Genomic DNA, 10342 nt, shown 5'->3' on the forward strand with positions numbered 1-10342 from the left:
TTCTTGTGGGCATACTCAATAAAACTATAGAATAGTAACCATAATTGTGTCAATGAAAACCACCACAATTAGAGTGTTCAACCAAAACGCAGAAGGTAACAAACTGTGTAAATAAAAAATGAAAGTAGTAGTAAGAATAAATAAATATTCAATAAATATTGAGACCATGAGATGAAGAGTCCATGAAAGTGAGTCTATTGATTGAAGGAATATTTCAATGATGGGGGCAAGTGACATTGGGTGTAGTTATCCTCTTTGGTACAAGAGCCTGATGATTGAGGTATAGTAACTGTTGCTGAACCTGGTGGTGTGAGTCCTGAGACCCTTGTTCCTTCTTCCTAATGGCAGCAGTGAGAGGAGAGCATGTTCTAGGTGGTGGTGCGGGGGGGGGGGGGGGTCCCTGATGATAGATGCTGCTTTCCTGCGACAGTGTTTCATGTAGATGTGCTCAATGGTGGAGAGTTTGTCAAGGTCCATTTGCATGGACACTCTTAGCAAAGCACTCTGGTACAGTACAGGTTCCATTTTTGTTGCCATTTGTTACTACAAATAGATAAGATTGAAAGGGTACACAGAAATTTTACAAGGATGTTGCCAGGACTGGAGGACCTGAGTTATAAGGAAAGATTGAATATGTTAGGACTTTATTCCTTGGAACATAGAAGATTGAGAGGATATTTGACACAGGTATACAAAGTTATGAGGGGTATGGATTGGGTAAATGCAAGCAGGCTTTTTCCACTGAAGTTGGGTGGGACTACAACCAAAGGTCACAGGTTAAGGGTGGAAGGTGAAAAGTCTAAGGGGAACATGAGGAGAAACTTTTTCACTCAGAGGGCCATGAGTGTGGAATGAGCTGTCAGGGCAAGTGGTGCATGCAAGCTTGATTTCAATGTTTAAGAGACATTTGGATAGGTAAGAGGGGTGATTGATAAGTTTGTGGCCTGAGGTAGAAGGAGATGAGTTATTAACTTCAAACTTTCTGCATAATCACTCAAAGAGTTGGACTGCATGTGCATGTAACAAGCGTTGTATAACTCATCTCCCTCTACCTTAGGCCACGAACATCAATCACCCCTGCTGTGGACACTTTCTGGAGGCCCAAGATCCATATGCTCCATGACCGCTGGACTAAGTGTGTAAATGTAGGAGGGGACTCAGTTGAAAAATAAATATGCTAGGTTTTCTAAAATTGACTCCTTCTACCTTAGGCCACAAACTTATCAATCACCCCTCTTATTTGGATGGTAGGGGTATAGAGGACTATGGTCCTGATGGGAGTAGGCAATTTAAATGGTTTGGCACAGACTAGATGGATCGAAGGCCTATTTCTGTGTTGTACTTTTCTATGGCTCTTAGTAAGATACATTTCCACAGCTTGCTAAATGCGATGGAATCTGTTGAGAATGGGAATTAAATGGGGATTAAATTGTTTTAACCATAAATAGTGACTTTGATAAAGTGGATGGTAACAGAGAGTTCAAAACCAGTGGGCATTGGTGAGAGGGGAAAGATTTAATAGGAGCCTGAGAAGGCAACTTCTCCACGTGGGTATATAGAACGAGCTACCAGAGAAGGTGGTTGAGGCAGGTACAATAACAACATTTCAAAGATATTTGGGTGATTATATAGTCAAGTCAAGTCAAGTCACTTTTATTGTCATTTCGACCGTAACTACTGGTACAGTACACAGTAAAAACGAGACAACGTTTTTCAGGGCCATGGTGCTACATGAACAATACAAAAACTACACTGAACTACGTAAAAAACAACACAAAACTACACTAGACCACAGACCTACCCAGGACTGCATAAAGTGCACAAAACAGTGCAGGTATTACAGTAAATAATAAGCAAGACAGTAGGCACAGTAGAGGGCAGTAGGTTGGCGTCAGTCCAGGCTCTGGGTATTGAGGGGTCTGATGGCTTGGGGGAAGAAACTGTTACCTAGTCTGGTCGTGACAGCCCAAATGCTTCGGTGCCTTTCTCCAGATGGCAGGAGGGAGAAGAGTTTGTATGAGGGGTGCGCGGGGTCCTTCATAATGCTGTTTGCTTTACGGATGCAGCGTGTGGTGTATATGTCCCTAATGGCAGGAAGAGAGACCCTGATGATCTTCTCAGCTGACCTCACTATCTGCTGCAGGGTCTTGTGATTCGAGATGGTTCAATTCCCGAACCAGGCCATGATGCAGCTGCTCAGGATGCTCTCAGTACAACGTCTGTAGAATGTGGTGAGAATGGGGGGCGGGAGATGGACTTTTCTCAGCTTTCACAGAAAGTAGAGATGCTGCTGGGCCTTCTTTGCTATGGAGCTGGTGTTGAGATTCTCCACCAGCTGAACACCAAGAAATTTGACAGGGATGGTCAGGGATATGGGCCAAATAGGACTATCTGGGTGGGGGTGGGGGCATGGTCAACCGGCTGAAGGGACTGATTCCAAGCTACCTCTGTAAAGTTACTGCATTTGAGAGCCAACCCAAATGTACAAAGAGCCGAGTTCCTAAAATGAGAATAAGGTACAAGGAGAGGATGCAAGAATGGATCAGTGGACAACAGGGGAGGGAGCATGCAGTATTAATAAGGTTAGTTTGGATGGTGGGGTGGAGATACGTCTCCACTGAAGGAGGTGTAAGGTGCTCCTTCCTTCCGCTAGCCTCCAGATCATCCCTGGGGAAGGTGTAGCATCTGCTTAGCCCCCTGAGAGCAGATGGTGGATGGCAAATCCAGGCAGACAATCTCTGAAGAGTATTGATAACGGCCGGGGTCACCCGTCTTGTACAGACACTGCCTAGAAGAAGGCAATGGCAAACCACTTCTGTAGAAAAGTTTGTCAAGAACAGTCACGGTTATGGAAACCATGGTTGTCATGTCATATGAAACAGCACATAATCATGACGATATCCTCAAAAGCCCCATCACCCAGATCAAGCCTTGTTCTCGTTGTTATCATCAGGAAGGAGGTACAGGAAGTAGAATGGAGAGCATTCTAACTGGCTACATCATTGTCTGGTATAGAGAGGGGGGGTCTACTGCACAGGGGCAAAAATAAGCTGCAGAGAGTAGTAAACTTAGTCAGCCCCATCATGGGCACTAGCCTCTGTAGCATTCAAGACATCTTCAAGGAGTGATGCCTCAAAAAGGCGGTGCCCGTCATTAAGGACCCCAACCACCCAGGCCATGCCTTGTTCTCATTGCTACCATCAGGAAGGAGGTACAGTAGTCTGAAGACACACACAGCTTCTTCTCCTTTGCTATCAGATTTCTGAATGGATATTGAACCCATGAACACTACCTCACTACTGTTTTAGTTCTATATTTACACTACTATATATATATATATACACACACACACATACATATACATACTTAATGTAATTCACTTTTTTCCTATATTATCATATACTGCAATGTACTCCTGCCGCAAAGTCGACAAATTTCACAACATATGCCGGTGATATTAAACCTGATTCTGATTCAGAGATAGAGTGCAGATCAGGGTCTTCCAGCCTGTCTCTGGCCAGCTACATGGTCAGCATGAACACAATGGGCTGAAGGGCCTGGTTGGCACTGTAAGACTCTATCATTTATCAGCATTTTGAAAATATATATATGGGTAATACATGAAAGGCAGCATGGGCCTGTTAAACCCCACCCACTCCATCTGTCCATCACCCACATGCTCCTCCCACTGGGACCCCTCCACCCACTGGCCCCATCTGCCTTCCCCCACCCCCTTACTCCATGTTCGACCTACCTCTCCCATCATCAGCATCCCCACGTTTGATCATTGTCACACGTACTGAGGTACATGTTGTGCATGTCATCCCTACAGATCATTTCAGAACAACAGCATGTCAAAGTAGTCCATGGGGAAAGCAACAGAATAAAGTGTTACTGCGACAGGAAACGTACAATGCAGGTGGACAATAAGGTGCAAGGGTCATGACAAGGTAAATTGTGAGGTCAAGAGTCTACCTCGTACTGAATGGAGTAACACTGCAATCTCGTTCTCCTCAGCAACAACAACAAAACTCCAATCTAATCGAATCTTATTGTACTAGGAGACTGCTTAGTAGTCTTAACAGTAGGAGTTGTTGCCCCTGCCTATTACTTTCCAGCCTCTGTCACTCTTCCCACTCTCTGCTCCTCCCTCGAGCCTCCCACCACCCCTCACCTGGATCCACGCCTTCCCCTCACATCTTTATACCAGCTATCCAGTCTATAGGGGGCATATAATGGAACAAAAATTAGTGACAAGTTAGAGGATAGGGAAGCTTTTAAAACCAACAGAAGGCAACTAAAAAAGTCATAAAGAAGGAAAGAATGGAATACCAAGCTAAGCTAGCCAATAATATTAAAGAGGAAATCAAAAGTTTCTTCCGATATGTCTAGGAAGGTTCTCAATCATCCAGGTCATTGTATATCAAGCAGTAGTAAATCAAGGCAACTGGACTTGCTGTGTTTAGAAGGTATTTCACCACTCAGCCAAGAGGCTACTTCAGATATAAAAACATAGAAACATGGAAAACCTACAGCACAATACAGGCCCTTCAGCCCACAAAGCTGTGCCGAATATGTCCTTACTTTAGAACTACCTAGGGTTGCCCATAGCCCTCTATTTTTCTCAGCTCCATTTATCCATCCAGGAGTCTCTTAAAAGACCCTATCATTTCCACCTCCACCACCACCGGCAGCCCATTCCACACACTCACCACTCTCTGCTTAAAAACTTACCCCTGACATCTCCTCTGTACCTACTTCCAAGCACCTTAGAACTATGCCCTCTCATGCTTGCCATTTCAGCCCTGAGAAAAAACCTCTGACTATCCACACGATCAATGCCTCTCATTATCTTGTACAGCTCTGTCAGGTCACCTCTTATCCTCCGTCACTCCAAGGAGAAAAGGCTGAGTTCACTCAACCTATTCTCATAAGGCATGCTCCCCAATCCAGGCAACATCCTTGTAAATCTCCCCTGCACCCTTTCTATGGTTTCCACGTCCTTCCTGTAGTGAGACAACCAGAACTGAGCACTCCAAGTGGGGTCTGACCAGGGTCCTATATAGCTGCAACATTACCTTTTGTCTCTTAAACTCAATCCCACGATTGATGAAGGCCAATGCACTGTATGCCTTCTTAACCACAGAGTCAACCTGCGCAGCTGCTTTAAGCATCCTCTGGACTTGGACTCCAAGATCCCTCTGATCGTCCACACTGCCAAGCGTCTTACCATTAATACTATATTCTGCCATCATATTTGACCTATCAAAATGAGCCACCTCACACTTATTTGGGTTGAACTCCATCTGCCACTTCTCAGCCCAGTTTTGCATCCTATCAATGTCCCGCTGTAACCTCTGACAGCCCTCCACACTATCCACAGCACCTCCAACCTTTGTGTCATCAGCAAATTTACTAACCCATCCCTCCTCTTCCTCATCCAGGTCATTTATAAAAATCACAGAGAGTAGGGGTCCCAAAACAGATCCCTGAGGCACCACTGGTTGCTGGCCTCCATGCAGAATATGACCTGTCCACAACTCTTCTTTGCCTTCTGTGGGCAAGCCAGTTCTGGATCCACAAAGCAAGGTCCCCTTGGATCCCATGCCTCCTTACTTTCTCAATAAACCTTACATGTGGTACCTTATCAAATGCCTTTCTAAAATCCATATACTCTACATCTACGGCTCTACCTTCATCAATGTGTTTAGTCACATCCTCAGAAAATTCAATCAGGATCGTAAGGCATGACCTGCCTTTGACAAAGCCATGTTGACTATTCCTAATCATATTATGCCTCTTCAAATGTTCAAAAAATCCTGCCTCTCAGGATCTTCTCCATCAACTTACCAATCACTTTAGTAAGTCTCACTGGTCTATAATTTCCTGGGCTATCCCTACTCCCTTTCTTGAATAAGGGAACAACATCTGCAACCCTGCAGAACCTCTCCTGTCTTCATTGATGATGCAAAGATTATCGCCAGAGGCTCAGCAATCTCCTCCCTTGCTTCCCACAGTAGCCCGGGGTACATCCTGTCCGGTCCTGGTGACTTATCCAACTTGATGCTTTCCAAATGCTCCAGCACATCCTCTTCCTTAATACCTACATGCTCAAGCTTTTCAGTCCACGGCAAGTCATCTCTACAACCACCAAGATCCTTTTCCATGGTGAATACTGAAGTAAAGTACTCATTAAGTGCCTCTGCCATCTCCTTCAGTTCCATACACACTTTTCCACTGTCATACTTGATTGGTTCTATTCTCTCACGTCCTATCCTCTTGCTCTTCACATACCTCCAGGATTGAAAGTCTTGTCATATGAGGAGAGCTTGATGGCTCTGGGTGCCTACTCACTGGAATTCAGAAGATTGAGGGGTGATCTCATTGAAACCTATCGAATGTTGTAAGGTCTTGATAGAGTGGATATCGATAGGTTGTTTCCTATGGTGGGGCAGTCTATGACTAGAGGACACACCCTCAGAATAGAGGGGCATCCTTTTAGAAGGCAGGAGATTGGGGCTGAGAAGGAAAATGGATCAGCCATGATGAAATGGCAGAGCAGACTCGATGAGCCAAATGACCTAATTGTCTCCTATATCTTATCCCCCTCTACTCAGACCTTCAGGAAGGGGAGAATACACCTCCGCACTCATCGAGGGGACTGCGATGGCACAGGTGAGTGGCTTCCGGTTCCCGAGCGTCAACGTCTCGGAGGATCTGTTCCAGGCCCAACTCATCGATGGAACCACAAAGAAGTGGAGAGGATGTTTCCACTAGTGGGGGAGTCAGGACCAGAGGGCACAGCCGCAGAATAGAAGGACTTCACTGCAGAATAGATGAGGAGGAATTTATTCATCTAGAGCAGGGTTCCCAACCGGGCGACCAGGGGCCCCTCGATTAATGGGTCCATGACATAAAAAATGTTCGGAACCCCGATCCAGAGGGAGGTGGAATTCATTGCCACGGACGGCTGTGGAGGCCAGTTCTCTGGGAGTATTTAAAATGGAGGTTGATTAGTCAGGGCAACAGGGGTTATGGAGAGAATGGGGTTGAGAGGGAAAATAAATCAGCCATGATCAAGTGGCGGAGCAGACTCGATGGACTGATTGACCTAATTCTGCTCCAATGTCTCATGGTCTTACAGGGTACTCCACCGTCCAGAAGAAGGGTCTCCACCCAGACACCGACTGTCAATTTCCCTCCCCAGATGCTGTCTGGCTCACTGAATTCTGCTAGCATTGTTTGTCACTATGTTTTGTTTTAAAAATGGTAAAAAGCATTTAATTGAACCTAGAACAGAGAATAACGCCCTTTCCAGTGCGGTGTTATGACAAATTAAATACGAGCCTAACTAAACAAATCCCTTCATATCACGTCTTCTCGTACGTTCATGTGCCTGTAAGTGCCCCTATGGTATCTGCCTCCACCACCACCCCAGGAGGCCCATTTCAGGCACCCACCAATCTGAAGAAAACCCCACGCCCTCACGTCTCCTGTGGACTTACCATCTCTCGCTTTAAATGCACGCCCTCTAGTATTGGACAATTGGACCCCTGCTCATTCTCCGCCTCCCTCCTCAGCCTCCACCACTCCAACCCAAATTTGTCCAAATTCTCCTTGTAGCGTATCCTCTCTAATCCGGACAGCATCCTGGTGAACCTCTTCCAGTCACGGAAGCAAGGATGAACTAAACACGCATCTCTATAATCCTCCCCCGCCCTCGCCCTGCCCACCCCCCATACACCTCCAGCCGTACCAGTGAGATGGTGTTGAAGATGATCGTGGCCAAGATAGCCAAACCCAAGAGGCAGAAGACGAGGAGTTCAGCATCGAGGCAGTATCTCCCGCTAAACAGGCAGGTGTACTCCAGCACCGTCCCCCACGACTTCTCCTCCACTGACCACCGGCATGATGGCAACCCGGAAACCATGGGGGGAGGCGAGCTTGGCTGAAAGAGTGGGGTTGGGGTGGGGAACGGGGTCGGGCAAACTGGGGTGTAATCGGTGCGAGGGAAGGGGCTGGGAATAGAGTGAGGGGAACGTGTCAGCGCCCCACATTGTGACTCCTAGCAGATCCTTTGTTACGCTCCACAGAAGCCCCTTTGTCAGTTGGGTCGGAGACCCGCTCGAAGCTCCCTACGTGCTTAAGGTCTCCTGGAGGAGGCGACGAACCTCAGGTCAAAAACTTCTCCAGGAGAGGTGGAAACTCGCTGCATCATTTCTTCTGCTGCCTGAAGCACCGCCCATCCCTTTTTTATATACAGAAGTTTATTCGATTGAAAAGTCCATTTATTGGAAAAGTTTGTATACAACTCTGAGATTCGTCTTCCCCACAGCTATGAAACCAAGAATTGATTACACTATCTCAATTATTTATTAATTATATACAATATACAGGACTTCATAAAACACACTATTGAAGGTTTCAAAGTAAAATACGGTTATCTCCGTCCAAAACCCACTTCAGCCGGCAAGGCGCCCACCGCCCCCGGAAACCCATGGACATTCTCCAGGAACACCCGTGGACGGATATAACCCCGGAACCCACCCTCGCCTTCAACGTTCCCAGCCAAGGCCGTTTCCTTCCTCTTTGCCTCCCCGCCCACCTTTGTCCCGACAGCGACTCAGTTGAGCAGCTGGCGAGAGAATCTGCGGTAACAGATGATCTGCTTGGAGCTAGTCCCGCAGGCCCTCCAGCACGCCGACCGCAACTCTCGTCCCAGTTCCGGCTCCCTTCTGAGGCATATTCATCGTAGGGTGTCCGTGTGCCGAAACGAACATTTAAAACAAAGCTTCAGGCACATAAGACCTTCATTCTCAGTCCTGAAGAAGCGTCTCGGCCCAAAACGTCCAAAGATGCTGAGTTCCTCCAGCATTCGGCGTGCGCGCTGCTTTGGCCTTTCGCGTGTTTTATTTTGGTTGTGAAGGTTCTAGGAAGACCTGAACACTTGGAGGTTGCTATATAAATGCAGGTGTCTTTTTCTTTTAATGATAACTATGAATTTTTATTTAACTCAAACGGAAGTCAAAGTATGAAAAAAAAATTCATCCATTATCAAGGACCCCCACCATCCGGGCCATGTCCTCGCTACTACCATTGATCAGGAGGTACAGAAGCCTCAGATCCCACACCACCAGGATCACGAACAGTTATTACCCTACAACCATTAGGCTTCTGAACTGGTGGGGATAACTTCCATCCTGGTAGAACTGATTCTACGAGCCACAAACTCATTTTCAATGAACACACACAAAACGCCGGAGGAACTCAGCCGGCCTCTCTTTACAACTCAGCACTCAGTGTTATTTTTGTTTGTACGGTTAGTCTTCTTTTGATTGGTTGGCCTTTGTAAATTTTTTTGTAAAAATCTATTGGCTTTCTTTTTTTATTTTGTGAGTGCCTGAAAGAAAACGAGTCTCAGGGGAGTAGCAGGTACAAAACGCTGGAGGAACTCAGCAGCTAAGGCAGCATCTACGGAAAATAGTAAACAGTCGACGGTTTGGGGCGAGACCCTTCATCAGGACTGGAAAGGATGGGGGAGGAGTCAGGTCCATTTCTGACACCTTTCTAAACACATTGCCCTCAAATTTACTTGGTCCATTTCTGAGTGAGTGAGGTCTCCGCCGGTCGGGGTCGCCCACGGATGTTGCATCCCAGCTGTCTGGAACGTCAGTACAATACGGAGAGCAAGGTCTTAGCCATGTAGCAAGCTCCCCCTCTCCACGCATCTGGTGAACCCAAAGGAACGGCAGAGACCGATACAGTTTGGCGTCAGCGGCGTCGCAGGAGTTGTCAGTCAGCGCTGAACTCAACATAGGACTGCCTTAGGGGCTCTAACTCCGGATTCTTCCCCTCGCCCTCGGGGTTTCGCTCCCGAAGCCTTCCCCAGGAGTGGGTACAGCCGCAAGACAGCGGTGGCCTGAGATCAGAGTTTCCCTTCTCCTAGATGAGCTGCCAACCACGGCTGACGAAAGCATCTGCCCGAAGAGACTGGTTTTAAGGCGTTAGCAAGCCGCCCTTGCCCCTCTTCCTGTCAGTAGAAACGGTTCCGCCGGGCTTTGTAGCTAAGACACACGTGAAGGCCAGGAGCTGGACTCGGTTGTCAGAGGCTATTCAGACGCACGCTATTAGGAACAGTTAATAGGTAGTGGGAGCTTGTCCCCATGAACACCCTCAGTTATTACGACCTTAAGGAACCCATCTCTACACACCCCGTCCTCAAGTTTACTTGATCCATTTCTGACACCCGTCTGAAGTCCCGATGAAGCGTCTCGTGATGAAACGTCTGACTGTTTACTCTTTTCCATAGATACTGCCTGACTTGCTGAGTTCTCACAGTATT

The 10342-nt window shown here is 47.0% G+C and overlaps 1 long non-coding RNA gene across 1 annotated transcript in view; it reads right to left on the reverse strand.

Moving 5' to 3' along the window:
* LOC140197831 (uncharacterized) overlaps window positions 1-8126 on the reverse strand; it is a 31186-nt gene extending 23060 nt beyond the window's left edge. The window contains exon 1 of the long non-coding RNA XR_011886034.1: window positions 7757-8126. This is a non-coding gene — a long non-coding RNA (uncharacterized lncRNA). The remainder of the gene's footprint in view (window positions 1-7756) is intronic.
* Between the last annotated feature and the right edge of the window lie 2216 nt (window positions 8127-10342).

This window comes from Mobula birostris, chromosome 5, assembly GCF_030028105.1.
Source record: "Mobula birostris isolate sMobBir1 chromosome 5, sMobBir1.hap1, whole genome shotgun sequence".
Lineage (NCBI taxonomy): Eukaryota > Metazoa > Chordata > Chondrichthyes > Myliobatiformes > Myliobatidae > Mobula > Mobula birostris.